General features: G+C 44.8%; 1 pseudogene; it reads left to right on the forward strand.

Annotated features, from left to right (window-relative positions):
• Positions 1-7,456: 7,456 nt before the first annotated feature.
• LOC147726378 (reticulocalbin-1 pseudogene) overlaps positions 7,457-19,264 on the forward strand; it is a 71,710-nt pseudogene continuing 59,902 nt past the window's right edge.

Below are 19,264 nucleotides of genomic sequence, written 5' to 3' on the forward strand. Positions count from 1 at the left end.
TTTTATATCTGTTTCCTTCAACTTCTGGCGGATCGCCACAGATGCTGCTTCTCCTCTAATGTTGGCTAATAATATAGCCGTGACCTGCTTGAAGTCTTTCAGTAATTTCATACCTAGATTTAAAGCGGGCTCTGGACCGAATTCATTTTGAATCTGTTTTAGCACTTCTGGTATTACCGCCATAGTGTGTTTTTGTGTAAATGGAAGCAAAGACTGTACCCCAAGTGTCACAGTCCTCCACGTGTGGTGCGATTCCCATAGGAAGGCAGATGGTCAAGATTCTGTGTTTTTCAATAGGGGTAGTATCAGGAAATACTGCCTCTATTTGAGTGATTTTCTGTGCTAACCAGAAAGGAATTTGTTCCCGTTTTGCGGGTGTTTTACCAAGACATGACTGTATGTTCTGTGGTGTAATTTTATTTGTGTTCCCCTGGTGAGGGGTCAGCTGGTGTGAATTAACAGCTGGCTGGACTGTTGCAGTCCGCATTACATATTGGACTAATTGCCTATGTATTTTTATTAATGTGTTTAGCTGTACTAACAGCTCTTCTTTAGACATTTTTGCAATGTCAGGATGTGGTGTGTAGCTGGCTAGAACCGGCCACGTGGCTCCTGGTCTACCTAGTGGACCGAGCCTAGTTATTTGATCAGTATGTTTTAGGGCGCCATTAAACCAGAGCAGGTGCTCTTGAAATTTAAGTGGGATTTCAATCTCCTCGAAAGGAGCGTACTCTCCCGGAGGTTCCTCTATTTTGTAATAGTGAAACTCTTTTGTTATAGCGTTTACCGCTGGAAAGTTTATCCATGAATAAAATACCTCTGTCTGCCGATATTCGTGAGCCTCTATCACGAAAATTACTGTACCACCTTGAGGTGTCAGTCTGTTTACTATAAGTTTTGAAGTTATAGATTTTCTTAAATGTGCCGGGATGATTATTGCATCCGGGTCTGTGTATTCGGGACCTTGCTGAGTCGCATCTGCTGCGGCCCCAGTGGTTCCGTTTTCTGGCATTGTAAAAATGCGAGGTTTGCAGAGTAGGTCTCCAAGGAGACAAAGATTAGGTGCACAATATTTTGGAACACTGTATCCTTCAACGTTGAATAAACCAGAGCTTTACATAGGAATCTCTTCCTACTAAGGTCGGGCGGATTTTAACCTTTCACCCACTCCAGACGTCTATTGGAGTATTTACGGGAGAAAGGGGTGTGAAATATGCACGACTGAGTTACTCTACAAGTCTTGCGTTAGTTTATCGCCTTACCAAACGTTTGGGCGCCATGTAGTGTAGTTCCTAGTTTCCCACTAGGCCCTGCGCATTGGAATAACATAAACAGTAGTATCGACGTGGAACTGCGGATATTCCAGGCCTCCACTGACTATGCTAAACTTAATTGGGTTGTGTTATCAACTAGCTCAGAGGTCACTGGAAACTTTCTTCTCTGCATAGGAAGTGATCAGCTTCCTTGGCACAGACAAGAAGGGATTCAGTTTTCCAACAACCGTGCAACATGACAACTTTGCTCCTCAGATCAAGAGTCAATCTCTAGGGTCGTGTGAAACAATAGACATAGATTTCACTCAGTCAGTCTAGTGCAGTTTACTTTCACGAAATGTAGAGAATAGAGAGACGGGCGTGTATCAATAAAGGTTAACATTTATTGAACAGTCTTTCTTCTCGTACAAGAGAAATGTATTGCCACAATTGCAATAATTGTTATTATAAAAAGTACGTACAGTAAGATAAGGATTGCGAAATAGAACTGTAAAAGCATTGATATGGTTTCTCAGCCATACAATGGTTTAAAAGTAATAAAACATATATACAGTCATATATACATTAGGCTAATAATACTCAACTGGTGCTTCTAACTAAGCCTACCCCAGTGTGCCTGACCTAAGCCTAACACGTGAAAGGGGAGTAAGTAAGTAGCTTTAAGTTAAGTTGGTTTTGCCAAGGTTTGTTTCAAGAATTCTCGTCTAAGGGTTTAGTCAACACCATACCTCTGAATAGAATGATGGAGGATTGGTATCTCCTTCAGGGGTCTCTCTCAATATCCCAGTCACCGGCGAGGGTAAACCGGAAGCGCCGGGACTGAATTTCTCTGCACGAGAAAGGCAGCGGCTTCTCTTCAGCGCGTCGAGGAAGGAGGGGGGACAGCGTCCGCGGGCAGCTGGAATCTGCTGGATGTCTTTGCAGAGGACGACTGTTCAGCTCCTTAAGCGTACTGCACCATAGTTCGCGCTGTAGCGGCGATAATGGTAATCAGCAGCTTCACCACCACAAGATAGCAGGCTGCAGCGACAGAGTGCTAGATTTACCAACACAGGGTCATGCAGGCAGCTGGCATCAGCAACAGGCAACGAACATTGCTTAAGGCAACGTTGGTAATATTTATACCTGACAGGTGCCGGGTTTGACGCAAGTTTGCTGGACATAAGACGTCAATTAAAGATGTCACTAGGAAGTGATAGTTATCAGTTGCTCATTAGAGTTCCATTACTAATCAAAACATAGCAAGCGGGGATTTCCAGGTTTGCTAAGTTTTTATCTTGTTGAAGAACTCGGAGTGTTATCTAGGAATATCAGATAGGGACTGCTGCACTGTCATTGCACTAATTGGTCGCAAAGGAAGTAGCAGAGAGTCATGCTGGAATGTGGCTCTGTTCGTGTGAGGCCAGAGATGACTTTTCAGAAAATCGCACTTGAACGGTTATGCCAATATAGGGAATAAATGGATTTATAGCCGAATAGGGGCATAAGGTCACAGTATCGATCAGGAACCTAGATAAACACGCAACATGAGTTCTTCATCAGAATCTTTGAAAATACAGGAGAGGCAAATTCCAGCAAAGCTCGATGCCAGCAGGCTGCAGCTGGAAAGCAGAAGCACCTCCAGATTGTGGTTTCGTTTAGCCACTCTGAGGAGTTCCCAGACGTGGATGCAAGGGGCAGAACTCTCAACGAAGCCCCACCCATTGAAATAGCAACAGAAATGTCAGAAGGTAACTTCTGGCAGAACCATGCTGGGTGGTAGGTGGGCTATGTAAGAAGTATGAGATCTGAATATAATCACAATTTAGGATAAGTGATGTTTTTGCTTCAAACAGCTCGTTGAAAAGAAATTACTTGACCAGAGTATGGTTCCAAAGAATATTGCCACTAGTCAAAAAAAGAACAAATCAAACATGTTACATGATCAAGGACACATTTTCATTTCAAAAGTCCATAAAGTTTACAAAAGTAAACCATGAAGGGTCTTAGAAACAAACATCTGCCTTTGCCAAGGGAGAAGATTAGTCAAGGGATTTTAATATAGAAAGACTTTAAAACCCTGAAATTAGCAACAAGCTAGGCTTAACACAGTCCCTGAGCCTGTGGTAAGAGGGGCTGAAGGCTCTCTGTCCTAGGGCAGAGGTGATGCAACCAACTCTGATGAAGTCAACCTGATTGTTTTCAACAGTACAGGCTGTATGCATGCATAGAGAGATATTGTAGCTACTATACAAAAGATAATGTTAAAGAATCAAATGTTGGAATTTCAAAAGCAAACTCATCGAGGAGGCTGGGGAAGCTTGTCTCCCACTGAGGCCACATCAGGCCTAATGCGTTTAGTTTAGGAGTGGTAGGGTCCATTGGAATGCAGATGCAAATGGGCTCTAACATACAATTGGTGGGGCTTGCTGTCTTGTCTGATGGAGACAGTCTTTGAAACTGCAAGAGAGATCTTCGTTAAGAGTTTTATTTGAGAGATTGTGTTCTGGTCTAAGCTGTGCTTCTGACCCCAAACTTCATGTAGCGATCTCTCTTCAGGAGTGATGATGATGCCTACCATTCCTGGGTAGTGACCTGTTTTATATTGAGGTAGGAACAAAAATAGGTCAATGTCTCCACAATAACTGGATGTGGGAAATGGTTAGGTTGCAAAACAGCATGGGAAGATGCAAAATAGAGGCTGTAAGAGCTGCTGTCGTTACTTGTGATGTCATGGGTCTTTGCTACAAGTGCATTAAGTGCCAGAACTTTCTTTTCAGTATAATACAGAATCTTGTTATATACAGACAGATTCTGCTGCAGGTGTAGTCACTAAAAGTCTGTTTATGACAAATAGATTAAGCTTTATCAGCTTTTTTATCAAATTTCTGGTGTCCTAGATTGATGTCTGTGTGAGTTTAATGGGGTCTAAAGGCAGTGCTTAGTGTTTATTAGGGCATAGATCAAACCCTTGCTGAAGAAACCCTCTGCTGACCCAACAGATCTCAAGAACTTCAGACGCATCTCTCCACTCCACTTCCCAGCCAAGGTCATCGAGAAGGCCATCAATGCCCAACTTTCTGAGTTCATCAAAGCGAACCACATCCTGGACCTCTCCCAATCCAGCTTTCAAAGCAACCAGAGCCCTCATGGCCACCGTAGATGGAGTCCGCACCCTACTCAACCAAGGCAGAACTGCAGCCCTCATCCTCCTGGACCTCTTGGCTTCAATACTGTCTCACACCGTGCCCTATGAAAAAGACTTCATGATGCCTGCATCCACCACAAAGCCCTGGAATGGATCCGCTCCTTTGTCACCGGCCAAAAACGGAGTCAGACTATCACTGCTTCACTCTGAACCCACAGAGATCAGATGCGAAGTGCCTCTCGGCTCCTTCCTGAGCCCCACTCTCTTCAACGTCAACACGGCCCCGCTCACAGCCATCGTCGAGAACCACAGACTCAACATTGTCTCCTACGCCTCACCAACGAACCCCTAGTCACCAAGAACAACTTCATGAAGGCTGTCACCACCAGGATCAAAAACAGCTGCCTCAAGCTCAACTCAGAGAAGGCTGCAGGCCTCATCCTGGGCTCCACTCTCTCCGCTTCGGACAACTCCTGGTGGCCCGCAGCACTTGGAACACCCCACCACCCCACAGATCACGCACTGACACCTTGGCATCATCCTGGAGTCCTCGCTCACCACGAACCACCAGATCAACGCCATCTCTTGATCCTGCTTCCGCATGCTATGCCTGCTCTGAAAGATAATGAGCTCATTCCAGGTCTTGGCCCCGATGTAGACGAAAGCTCTCCCACCTGTTCTGGCTCTGCAGATGCATAGCTTTTGGCGAGGTCGGCGGATCAAAGGTTTCTCTTGAGTACGTGGAAGGAGATTCTCTCGTTGAGGTATTTAGGTCCGGTGTTGTGGAGGCATTTGTAGGCGTGGTTGAGTATGTAGATGATGATTCCCCAAGGGATATGTATAAGGCGACTACCCATTTACCTTAAATTAAGTGGACTGAGGAGCCTTTAGTGGTGAAGAAATTATCACCACAGATGAGATGCAATTATGTGTGACAATAGGAAGGTGGGGATCACTTATGCAAACAGTAGGAGGAGGATGAAATCCGGTCCATCATGAAATACATCTGCTAAGAGAATAGTACCCCAGCCAACAGAATATAGAATTTAAATGTATCCTATTGCTTTCAGCTATGCGAGACCAGAAAGGCAGGAAGGGCTGCCACAGCCAGGTAATGGTATTATGGCTTCTTAAAGAAAGCGCCCACGTCATGTCTGTTAAGTGTCCGCTGCTGACTACCGGATTGAGAGCTGAGCCGAAGGGTGAGGGACCACACCCTCAAGCTCCCCTGCATTGTCCACGTTGCTTCCTGCCTCACACTGCTGGTTCCTGTGCCTGGAGGCGCATAAATTAAAAGCTGTCATTCCGCTTTTTGTGCCGCTGCTGACTACCGGGGTGAGAACTGAGCCGAAGGGTGAGGGACTACACCCCCCAGGCTCCCCCACATTATCCAGGTTGCTTCCTGCCTCACGCTGCTGGTTTCTGAGCATAAATTCAAAGCTGTTAGCCCGCTGCATGGGATACGAACGGGCGCGCCTGGCGAAGCCCAGGCCAAGGGCGGGCCCGTCCAAGCCTGTCAGAGCCCGGAGGAGGCTGGGCTGGGCCTACTCCCTTACATCTACAACATAATTACGGTATTGTTATTTTCCTCCCAGTTTACCTCTCTCTACATATATTTATCCTAACTTACATACATGGCTGATAAAAAGGGCCAAATGGATCACAACAGAGGGAGGGTTGGAGCTACATTGGACTCCGTCTTAGTAAGTGCGGCCAGCGTCCTCGCGCACGAGATAGAGTTGACTGAAAGACGCTCATCCATGGACCTGACACCATCCATCCTGGGGTTGCCTATAGGATCTCTTAATGAAGCCTCTCTGGAGGAGCTTCCACCACCCCCTACAACTACATCAGTCTTGGCACAAATCCATACCAGATCCCCCCAAAATCTCAATAAGGAAATCACATCAACGAGGGGGAATGATCCTTCACCCCTGAGTGTTTCTTCAAGGGACCCCTCCCCAAATCCACCAGCTAAACGCACTAGAGCAGGAGGAGCTGTTACCAAAGTTAAAACCAAACACCCCAAAACCCCTCATGCACCTAAAGCTAAAGGTCCTCAGCCAAGGGTGTCTCCAACTAACCTCAGGCCACTGGTATCTTCGAAGCCTCCTAACATTGCATTGAGCCAATTGGACCCAGACGACTTTGTCTGGTCAGAAGTAACTATAAGATTAAACAACGCAATGCTCCCTATTTTAGCCAAACTGACCGTAACTGAACAGCACCTGGCAAAGTTAGAGTACCAAAACCGTTCATTGCTTGCCCAGGGGTTCTTGACAAACAACCACCCCCAGAAGCATCTCTAACTAGAGGCCCAACAAAGTCCAAACGAAGCAGCGGGGACAACTGTTCTGCCAATAACCCTGTGCACGACGTCCACTCTTCTGGGTGATACCTCTAGAGTTGCAGCACAGATCCCAAATGCAAACACAAACTCTAATTTGCCAGTGGGGGCCCAGAACTGCCAAGGGATGAGCAAAGGGAACATAGTGCGCTACCCAACTTCAGCCAATAGGGAAGAAAGTGGGGTCAACAACATAGCAGGAGCATCGGGGAACACTTTAGGTGAACTCAGCGGTTATAAGCAACAAACCCTTCACCTTCCACCTGCTGCTGCCCCACTGGTTATGGTTTTGGCTAATGTCCCCCCCCCTCCAACGAGAAGATCAGAGCGAATCCACAGGACAATTAACACCTTCGCCCAGAGGGTAATTCCCCCACGGCGCGGGGCGAATGGGGGCCTGCGGCGCCGCGGTGCTCATGACAAGCCCAGCTCATCATGAGGCACAGTGGAGCTGTGCTCATGACGAGCTGGGCTCATCACGACTCCGCCCACTGATTGATTCTCCCGCACAGGCAGGGAATCTATTGCGCGTGGGAGTGCAGTGTGGCCGTTACAACTCCACTGTGCCTGGGCTCGTCATAAGCATGGATGGGGTTAATGGATAAATGTCTCCAATGGTTATTAACTAATGTGATTTGTACAGAGAGGGGGAAGCATCCGCTGACCAATGAAATCATTATGGCCAGGAGAACAGTAAAGGTAGCTACTATGGCTTCTGTAGCGGTCACTTCACCGACAAGACTATTTAGCATACCACCTCTTGAGAACATTTCCATAGCTGTAACTCTGACAGATGAAACTCATTCGTCACAACTAGAAATGGCAGCTACCATTGCCCCAGTAGAGGTCAGTGTACCATTAAGTCCATGTACTACACATGCCCACAAGAATGTCCCTGTATATGTAACTCCTTCGCCTTGTATCCAGGAGCATAGTTCTTTATCCCACATAATCGGTCTGGAGGGAGTTGAGGGAGCCAGTACTTCTATGATATCCTGGAATGTGGCAGGCATAGACTCTAAAATAGGGAATTCAGGCTGGCTAAATGAGTGACAATCTGTGGAGATAATAGCCTTCCAGGAGACTTGGTCTAAAGACCCTGTTTTCTTTACAGGGTTTTGTACCTTTCAACCTCCGGCAATTTCAATATCTTCTGGACGGGCGAGGGGGGCCTCCTAACATTAGTTTAAAAAACTATGCCTTTTAAAGTTAAGCAGGTTGGCCCCATACATTCAATTCAAGGTTTTCCAGTTTGATAGTACAAAACAAGACAGTCGGTTAATTATCAACTATTATGATAATGATTTTGGGAGGAATATGAAGATGTGCCCACCGCCTTGGAGACAGAGATAAGAAACTTATCACTGCTAAAAGCAGGGCTAGTATTAATCTCATATGGGCTGGGAATTTTAACATGCATCTTTGTAAATTTAATGGGACAAGGGTATGTGGAGTGATAGATACCAATGGTAATTCCCTCCCACACATAGTGAGTACGGCAAAACCCTAAATAAACTTCTTTATAAATGGACCTTGGGCATATTAAACCATGCGATAGAGGGCAGGCAGGGGATTTCTTTTAGAAGGGGCCTCCAAGAGTCTACCATTGATTTTATCCTAACCTCAACACATCTACAGGGTAAAGTGGCCCACGCAGGAACTCATATTTCTTGTTATAGTGACCATGCCATCCAATGCATCCACTTAAGTATTTTATCCAAAGCTAAAGATCACAAGAAGACAGTAGAGGGCATGGCCCGGTCCAGGAAAAACGGTTATCAGTTGAAATGGTCACAAGTTAATAAGTTAAACTTAGCCCCTGAAATATTGACCCAAGTTAAGGTATAAATATTATCATGTATGGAAGAGAATTCATCCCCTACCTTCTTGGTTGGTCAGTTCTGTGCCCTCTTGGCAAAAATAAAGGTTGTACTTACACGTTTTAAGTCTCTAAATGCCCCTATAAATAGGGGGTGTTTTGACGCCGCCTGTTCTGCAACAAAAAAGCCCTTGTAAACGCACTAAATGTTTACCCCAGAGATCCCATTAAGATTTCCGTGTTACGTAAAGAATATACATTATCCAGGAGAAATAGAGAGAAGGATCTTAGGGCTCAGGCTTGGGAGAAGCTTGACCTGCCAGCTATCTCAGGCAGCAGTGATGATTTCTGGGGAGTAGTGAATGCCCCTCACTTTAAAGACCTTAGTGATCCAACATTTGATGTACATGTCGACAAAAAGGCATGGGTCAGTCATTTTGGGAAAATATTTGGCTTAGTAAGCACCTTAGATCCCTCGAACTCAAGCCCAGAACTAGTAACTCAGATTGAGATTTTTTTTCAATAGGGCCGGGGCCTAATGGTGTTCCAATCGACCTTTTCCAGGACTGTTACGACATGTGGGTCCCACTGCTAACAAACATCTTTAACAAAATCTAGTTAGTGAGTCCCCCTTTGTCCTGGAACTAGAGTATAATAGGCCCTATCTATAAAAAGGGTGAGAGGGGATCCCAGCAAGCTATTGCCCCATTTCCCTTCTTGATTCTTCTGCCAAACTAATGGGACGGGTCCTTCTAGCAAGACTAGAAGATTGGGCTGAAACAAATCATATCTTTATAAAGCACAATATGGATTTTGTAGGGGAATGGGCACGGTCGACCAGTGTTTAAACCTATCCTTATCTATATGGAAATATACCAAGGTAAAAGGTGGGAAGATCTATATGGCCTTTATGGATTTGACCGCAGCTTTTGATTATGTTTCACATCAGAGGCTGTGGCCTATGATAAAGGAGATGGGTATAGATCCATCGATAATTGGTATTATCCATCAGTTGTATGCCAAAGCCACCGCCTGTGTCCGGTATGGTAGGAAGGGGAAGTATACACGTCCTTTTAAAATCAAAAATGGAATAAGGCAGGGATGTGTTCTCGCCCCGTTTCCTTTCTCCATCTATACAAACGGGGTAGAGTCCGCCCTGACCGCCTTGCCTGCAGACGTGCCCAAATTTAATCGCACCCCCCTTCCTACCCTGGCGTAGCCCTTTGACATCTAATTTCGGCCTATTCCACCTTTATGACCTCCGTTGACCTAAAAGTAAACAAATCTCAATCCTTCATAATTATAGCAGGCACATCTAGAGTAGAGAAACATCCCCACTTTCAGCTGTTAGGAAAGAAAATCGAGGTGGTAGGCTCCTTTTCATATCTAGGAGTTCTTTTCGATAAGAGCCACTCATGGTCTAATTTGGTGACTGCTAGAGTCCAAGGCATGGAAAAGAGTATTAATGCTATGAAAATATTTGCTAAGAAGGCAGGAGGTATTTTCCTGAATACAATCAAAAATATTTACACTGCAAAAACAAAGTCTGCAGCAACATATGGGGCAGGAGTGTGGGGGATGGTTGATCCCAAACCATTACAGCAAGTAGAAGACAGCTTTTTTCAAAATCGAGTGTCCTTACCCCAACCAGCTCCAAACTATATAGTGCACCTTGAACTGAGGCTCCCTTACCTGACTGACGGTATAAGATTGCCACCAGTTCTGCAGTGGTTGTCAATATGGCAGAGGACCACAGTAGATCTGACCAAAAGTATCATCAGAGACTGCTGCAAATTGGATCATTACAAGAGGATTGGGTGGTTAAACTATTTGGAGGATCAATTAAATGCTTTGGGGCTGGGAGAACTATTCTGAAATCCTCTCTACTGTAGAAGGGTTACAAAGGGTAAAATAACGAAATTATTCACTAAAAGAGCAAATCATACTCGAAGGGAAAGCAAGCGATTACAAAACTCCTCTATTGTTTATGACTTGGTTCCGGCTAAACCAGTGGAAGGTTTCAACTAACTCTCTTGTATTACCAAACGCGCAGCACAGATTTATTCTACTGTGCGTACGTATGAACATGATCCCGTTACTCTTAGGGTACCCAGAAAAGAGATATAAACTGAAAGATTTGCCAGCCTGCCCCTGCAACGACCTTGCTGTGCAGTCAGACCTCCACATCTTACCATTTAGCAAAAAGTACTCTGATGAAAGGAAATTATATATCCTCCCAATCCTGAGGTACCATAAATTTAAACAGTGTCGGGTGGCTATTTATTTCTTAAAGGCCCTTTCAGACCCATTTGTATGTTTCTCGGTAGCCTCATTTTCATGGGCCTGCCTTAGAAAGAGGAAAATGCCGGCAAGGCACTCCATTAGCATTTGATTAACATAAATTGGTCCCATAAATTTATTATAGTTCTAAACCTTGCCCCTAAGAGATTTTTGTATTTTTTACCCTATTTTAACTGATTTTATATGGTTTTATTCGAATTGTTTTGATCATGGCAAATTTGTTTAATCGTTTTTTAAATCTTGTATATACGACTATATATTTGTGTTGAAATTTGTATGATGTTTTATGCTTTTATCGTCTGTTTTTATAAAATATCGAATAAAGCTGTGTGAACTGAACTGAAGTGTCCTATTTTTTGTTTGTGTGTTAATGTTTGGTAGGCGTTGCGGGCTAATTAGGCATTTTGGAAATCACAAAATAACAACATGTCGTTCTTTTCAAGACATACAGCTATTCGAAGTAATGTTTACTTTGGGTGCATTGATTATCTCTGTTTTTAGATCACAATCAGTTGGACATTTGTAATAAGTACTAATTACTTTTTTATCAAAAATGCTGTAGATTGGAAAACTAATCCATTTAGAAAATTAAAATGACCTCCAGTGGATTCAGCTCTGCATTAATTATGTTTAATTAAAGAGTGTTTTAGCATTCAGAGACGCTTGCTGAGCACAACATAAGGTGAACAATTTAGCTGGGCACTGAGAAGGAATTATATTTCATATGTTTAGCACGATCAATATGCTTGCCCTTATCTCATAATAATTAATGCTCCAGCCTCACTATTCCCACTCCTAAAGTTAGTGTGGTACAGATGCATCCTCGTATTTGTTATCGTCCCGTCTGATTGGCCACCAGCTATTTGATGTACAGGCTGTAGTATTTTGGGAAACACTACAAGGCACACTGCATGTTTTTTAATTCTGGCTGTAGTCAGGACCTTGTGATTTTCAAAAAATGTACATATCATATATACTTACTCATAGGGGCTTTAAGACATTCCTCTCCGTGCATTGGTTTGTTTTAGTGTCATTCACTGTTTGCATCTGCCCTCCATTGGCAAAGAGACATTCCACCTCAAGTATTGACTCTCTTCACAGCGAGTGACGGGATTTTGTCTGTGCAAATATGCATTTCTGGTGCGAAAGTAGTGCACATGAGTGACAGAACCTCTGCAATAAATCTCCTTCCATCTGTTTATTTAATTTATGTTCGTTTTTCTGGCTTGCCATGCTTTTTTTAAATGCCTAAATTGGGTGTTTTGTTTTCTTCAAGGGTGGGCAATATATTTTGCTCCTCCTGTAGAATTGATGGAATTTTGGGCACTTTCCGTTATGCATGTAAATCGAAGTTGAGGCAAAGTACGCCAACCGCCTCTTGGAGCAGGGGCGGCTCTAGGCTCATGGCGGCCCTGGGCAGGGTGCATAGGTAGGGGGCCCCGGAAGAGGGGGTCTGGGCGGGGCGGAGAGCGCCCCGGAGCTCAGGAAGGTGTTTTAATAAAAAATCCAGAAAAGGCGTTAGATGACCAGTACCTGCGTCTACTCCTACCCTTTCGAATTTGTCTCAGAACGATAAAATTTAGGAGGAGGAGGGTATATTGTGACACAAGACCTGAGGGACTGGCAAAGATGGCTGCAGTGCCAGGGCCATGACAGCGGCCCCGGACCCACAGACCTCCCACAGAGAAAGAATCGGTGGCCTCTTTGCCTGGAAACATCCCTGCCAGGGGTCGCCACGTGTATCATTCTGCTCATGGATATCATAATTGTTTTGTTCTTGTTTATGGTCGTCAGCGCTTGTATTACCTAGTGCATAAGCAGTACTCTGGCCGGAGGATTTTCCATCTTTAGGTTTCCCTTGGGTGATAAAGTTCATGATTGATCCTTCCTGTGACGCTACGAAAGCCTGCTAAGCCGCCTTTCTCTTTCATTTCGAATAATCAGATTTGTGTACTCGACTTCTCTTCATTTTGCTTGCAATGTTATATACGCCTTTACTAGCGGGCCAGCAGTGGGTAGGGAAAAAAATAAGCCAATCAGGGACCAGGAGGAATGCAGGCGCGGAGGCCAGTGAGGAGGGAGGGGTCAGGGTGTTTAGAAGTGGAAGAGGGCCAGAGGCCAACAAATCCCTGCCAGGGGCCGCCACGCAAATATGTATCCATCCTCAGAGGACTATTATATTAAGGATATAGATTGGCGTGGCGGCCCCTGGGGTTTGGCGGCCCTGTGCAGGTGCACAGCTTACACATGTCTAAGGCCGCCCCTGCTTGGAGGTGTTATCGCACGAGCGGCTCAAAATCGGTAAGTTGGCGAATGAGATTTGGCATCCTTAGCATGACCTTCGGTTGCTAGAAGTGTACCCTGCCAGATTTCAACAATGCGTGTGGCCATGCCCATTCACAGGCAGAAAGCTGCTGCTCAAGTTGAAAATCTACCCGAATGGCAATTAAATCAACTCAAGAAGCTGCCCTCTCTGACGCACCTCGTGGTGCTGTTCACTCTCATTTTTCAGTGTGGAACAAGCTCCTGGTGCTAAATCACAGCACGAGCTGCCCATTCACAGCATTCTGCGGAATCTACTGTTTTTTTTCCTTCTATACAACTTAACGGAATTCCATGGAGTGAAACACCGCAAGTTCACCCAGGGCTAGTTTTCTTGTTTGGACTGAACTCATGTTTATATCCTCCAGAGCGAAACCAGCTTCTTGTGGTCATATTTTTGTTCAGTATTTGCACACTCACCCCTAACACAGCTTGTGCTTCTTCATCAGCTTTCATTTTAAACTTATGGAAAAGACTACCTCATTCTACATTTCTCTCATTCTTTCCTGAGTCAGCCTGTGTCATGAAGTTTTCAGGCACTTAAAGCCAGACACTAAGACCCGGGACATCTGGACAGCACTCTGTAGTATGTACTGCCTGTTTGAGGCGGTAACAGGAAGAGGTAGGGGAGACAAGGTCAGAGGGGACTTGGACCACAAGCGTGAGGGATACCGAGTACGGATGCTGCTCTGCGAGGCAACCCGAAGCTGACCACTAAATAAATGAATTTGATTGTACTGCTTGTGGCTGAGTGGTTCATTACATCAAGACACATCACTCACAACCTGGTCTTCTCCCAGGCAGGCTGCAGTGCTGCAAACCTTGAAGAACTGTAACCACTCACCTGTGTCCACTCCTGGCAGTCTCAATGGGGGGCAGCAGGGAACAGACCTAAGGCTTCCAAGTTCCCAGAAGACTTTCTAACTCTTCTCTCTTATCTGTGTTTCATCTCTTGTTCCCTGACCCAGTCACTAACATGAACTTAGATCTAAGTATCAACAGTGCTGATGCGCAAAGCACTCCTCAGATACCCGTGGCCAATGCTATTAAATGTCGGCATGCTGAACACCAAGGCTGCCTAGGCCCCCTTCTGTTTGCTTTTCCATTTTTTGGCTCAGTCCCAAGTCCCAAGACGTCTTCCACCACTTCCTGGTTCGAGTGATGTCAGCAAATCAGTTCTGTCAGATCTGCGGACCCTCCGCATGCCTAGAGATACATAAATCTATTTTCTTAAGTGACTCCAAAGCTACTGAATGCATTTACACTAAATTACGATATGTTTAATGTATTATATTTCAGCTGGTCCCTGGGGTTCCCGGGGACGAATGTGGCCCAGATAGGGGGCCTGCAATCCCCTTCCCCGTTTTCATTAGAAGTATGTTATGTTATGTTATGTTATTTATTATTTGTTAAGCGCGCATACGCCCTGGGGCTTCTTGGCGCTGGTGAGAGAATCAAACATAACAGTGCATAAAAAAAGATACAATCACTTTTTACAATAGGCCTGGGAAAAAAGAAGAGTTTTAAATGCCTTCCTAAAAGCAAGGAGGTCCTTGCTATGTCGCAGGGTCAAAGGGAGGGAATTCCATAATGAGGAGGCTAAAAATTGAAAACTGCTGCCTCCCTGACGTTTCTTTTTGAAACGAGGCACCTCGAGTAGATCTTTGTGGATTGATCTCAGACTGCGCGAAGGTGTATATTTGCGCAGTAGTGATCTAAGGAACATAGGACCCTTGCCCTCCAGAGCCTTGAACACAATGCAACCCACCTTGAAAGTGGCTCTCTGTTCCACAGGCAGCCAGTGCAAGGTCTCTAGTCCATGTCTGATTGATTCCCACTTAGGTACTTTACAGATAAGTCTCGCAGCTTGATTTTGCAAGTATTGCAATCTTTTAAGTTGGCCAATAGGCGCCCCCAGATAGAGGCCATTAGAGAAATCAATGTGGGACAGGACTAGAGCACTGACTGTCTGAATTAAAGCCAGACCTGTAAGAAGATGTGCTATTTTCCTGATCTTCCTCAATTGAAAAAACCCCGAGGAGACCACAGTTCCGACTTGGCTCACCAAGGTAAGGTCCTCACTAAGAGTCACTCCCAAACTTTTTACTGTGCGGGATTTTTTTGGGGGCGAGCCCATGTCCGATGGCCAAAAACTAGGACTCCAACTGATCTCACTCTTCCCAGGTAGAATGAGCTCCGTTTTTCCCGGATTTAACTTAAGGTGGTTTAGAGACATCCACCTCTGGATAAAAGACATGGTTGCTCGAAATTCCTCGGCAGCATTGTGGAAGTATGCAAAGGCCTTGCCTCCTTTTCTCAACTTGATGGCCAGCTTAACAAAAGGCTCGTCTCATACCTGAAGCAAGATCAGCCCTGAACGTCCCCCAACCTACTCTTCTTTATTGTGGATCTCTGACTACCCACCATACCAATGTTAGGAAGATCTGTTCTCTTCAATAATTGACCTCCAGTTAGAAACATCTATAACTAGAAAGATAGAACTCTCGTGCTCCCACTCCAAAAACAAACAAACAAAATGTTTAGTTATGTTTGGTATAGGCTTTCCGTGTCCATACAGCTTAACACTGTATCTGGTGATTGCACTCAGCCATCCCCAATTGTATGATATCAATAAGTAATTTTATATATCGTAGTACCTCTCCATGTCTAGCACCGACATTTAACACTCTGTATCGGTGAAAGTGTTGTCTATCTCTCCTCTGTCTGTATTTCTCTGTGGTCCCTTGCTTTGGGAGCTGGCAATCCTTCTGCCATGTTTGTGGTTTAGTCACTGTCTGCTAGGTACCAAGGGCTCTTGTCCCTCAGTTGGAATTCGTAGCTGATCTTGCCTCAGCAACCAGCATACATCTTTGCGCCCAGCCAGCCAGTCTCCAAGGTATCGAATTAGAAAGCCTTGTAATGGTGGGTCATTCTAAGTTGGGCCTGGGAGAGGAGAATGTAGATAAGGCGACTCACACTCATCTTCTTTTTTTACTTTCTCTGAGTACTTGTTTGTGTAAAATGTGAAAAACATGAAGTGGGATGATTCAAACATTAATTTACGATTTTTTAGCACCATTGTTAGTATGGGGTCTCTGTTCCAGTAGTCAAGAAATACTGAAAAGATAGGGCAAAGGGGAAGTTTGGCTGCAGTTTCATACAGTGATTAAAACCTGAGGGTTTGTTTAATGAATTAGCAAGAGAGAATTCAGTTCTTCGTATATGTGAGAAAACCCATTCATCTATGTGTTAAACGAATTGCGTTTGTGCACTGCATCGCATTTGGGGATGCAGTACGAGCAACAAAATTCGTTTTATTTATTTACTAGCAGCCCGTCCCGACCTTGTCCGGGAGCAATAAGGCTTCCCCGACCCTCGCCTACCCCGACATTGCCCAGCAGCCCGAACCCCGGCCGCTCTGTTCCCCGCCTGCCCCGACCCCCGCCTGCCCCGACATTGTCCCCGCGGATGTCACAAAGGCCCAGTGTTGAGGCGCTCTGCATAAATCTCCATGGCAGATGCTGTAAGTCCCCGTCCCCCGCCTGCCCCAACCCTCGCCTGCCCCGACATTGTCCCCCGGAGCCTTTCCTCAGCCGATGTAAATTGTACCCTTCTGTTTTGTTGTAACTCCCCGTCCCTCGCCTGCCCCGACCCCCGCCTGGTCTGACATTGTCCCCCGGAGCCTTACGTCAGTCGATCTAAATTCTATCCTTCTGTTTTGGTGTAAGTCCCGTCCCCCGCCTACCCGACCCCCGCCTGCCCGACATTGTACCCCGGAGCCTTACCTCAGCCGCCGCTTCTCAGTTCACCGCTCCTCACCGCTGGTCACCGCTCCTCCCGCCAGTCCACTGCTCCTCACCTCCTCCCTCGTGCCATGTCCGCCGCTCGTCACCGCTCCTCCTCTGCGCCATGTCCGCCGCTCCTCCTCGCGCTCCTGGACGCCCCACCTCCCCGCGCTCCTGACGTCAGCACGCAGGTCGCGGCTGGCGCTACTTCGAGGGGACTACTTTTTTTATAATGTACATTTTTTAAATATAACGTATTTTTTAACTTTATATAGCCTATGTTCATCTGCACACCCTGAGGATTACAACGATGTATCGGGTGTGTGGATTGGCGCTGTGGTTCCCGAGTTTACCCGCCTCAAAGCCTCAAAGTTCTTCCTTTATAATAGTAGTATAGATATGTTTACTTACCTGTAATCCTCCATAACCCTTAGAGTACTACCCCCCACCCTGCCCCTCCCCCTCCCCACGTCACCACCTGGCAGCTACTCTCACCACCGACCGCTACTGTGTATTAAACAACATAACATAAAAATCACTTCAGGAGGGATTTTTTAAATAAATCTAAAAAAGTTAATTAAATGTAATTTAAAATATTTAAATTAGTTACATTTTCGATTTATATAATTAAGATAATAGTGCTGTAGTATTTGTTATTGTGTTCTACATTTAAAACACATATATAACATTAATTTACCAGAATAAAAACATAAATATTTTGTTACTAAGTTTAATCAACTTTTTCAAATGACCCTATAATTTATCACTGGGATATAACCTCCACCTCTGGAGGAAACCTCTGCCTGTGTGAAAAGTTACTAATCGTAAAATACTTACAGAGATTTGGATTTGGATTTGAATCCACCCCCTGGCTTCAGGGAGTGGGGCACGTAAGTCTACTCTTTGTGGTAAATTTACATACGGAAATGACGAAAAGCCAAAAATAGTACATTTACTACAAAGTAACAAAGTACATTTATTTGCGTAAAAATGTGCCTTTCCCTACATGTACTCCTGTTATTTATGTGCTGCCGCATGGTATTTCTGCTTTACAAGTCTGCATCCCCCCACTCCTCTACATGGTTTGTAAATCACAATATGACTATCTGGACTGCTTTACATAAATCCGAATTGTACTTAACATCTCATGAATGCCGGTGCATTGCTACTACCTCTTCATAATCCTAGGTTGTGAGTATTGAAAGGAAAAGCTAAGACTGCCAGTGGAGTTCTGATCCATCGAAGACAAGAGAATTGCAATTGTTTATCTCGAAGGTGCACTGGTAGACTGTGCTGCCTGAGGTTATCAGCGAGGGTAAGTAAAATTAATAGGGATTCCAAGATTTATGCACTCCTTCATGCTCCTGTGTTGCCTCGGGCCAAAACTGGGACGGAGGCGGCATGGGAAAAGGACCTTGATGTCTCTTGGTCTACTGAGTTCTGGGATAAAAGTTGGCTGAAAATACGCAAATCTTCTCGAGCTGCGAATACCACCCAAACCCTATTCTTTGTTTACAATCGACTCTTATTGTCACCACTTGCACTTAGTAAGCGTTACTCGGCTATCACTGATATATGTTGGACATGTTTATCACCACACGCAGATTTACTCCATACACTCTTCAACTGTGTCCCAGTTCATGAATTCTGGACTAAGGTGTGGTCTCAAATCAATGTCATTTTTTCCTCCAACCATCCTTTTTCAATTACCCACATCTTTTTGGGAAGCGTATCTCCTATTTGGGCTCACTGTACGTTCAATATTAAAATAATAGACCTATTGTGGCGGTGGCCTTCCAGCAGATCACCAAACTTTGGAAAGATCATAATAGTCTCTCTTATCAGGCTTGGTGGTACGCTGCCTGCTATAACCACAGATTAGACATGACATTTGTTTATCCATTAAGTTTAGCCCAAAAACGAAGACAATTTTGGGACCCAGTTACTTCATTCTTTGAAATAAGTGCTATGCGGTTTCTGTCTGAGTCTCTTATGCAGCAAGAAGTTGCCAAACCTCCATGAGCGCCTTTAATGTGATTTTTGCTTTCGTTATATTATATGTCTAACTTTACATATGTATTTTGTATCATATTTATTTGCTTTCTGTTTCGTAAATACTGCTTTTACTGCATATTGTTTTGTTATTACTTGCTTTTTTCATTGACAGCTCTACATCCTAACTGTATGTTTTTCTCATCAAGTGTTAATATTGTAACTTGTATTTTCTATCTCATTTATATCAATAAGAAAGTGTTGAGATCAGCATTGACATCATTTAGGGATTGTCCC

The sequence above is a fragment of the Lissotriton vulgaris genome, chromosome 3_1, assembly GCF_964263255.1.
Source record: "Lissotriton vulgaris chromosome 3_1, aLisVul1.2, whole genome shotgun sequence".
Classification (NCBI taxonomy): Eukaryota; Metazoa; Chordata; class Amphibia; order Caudata; family Salamandridae; genus Lissotriton; species Lissotriton vulgaris.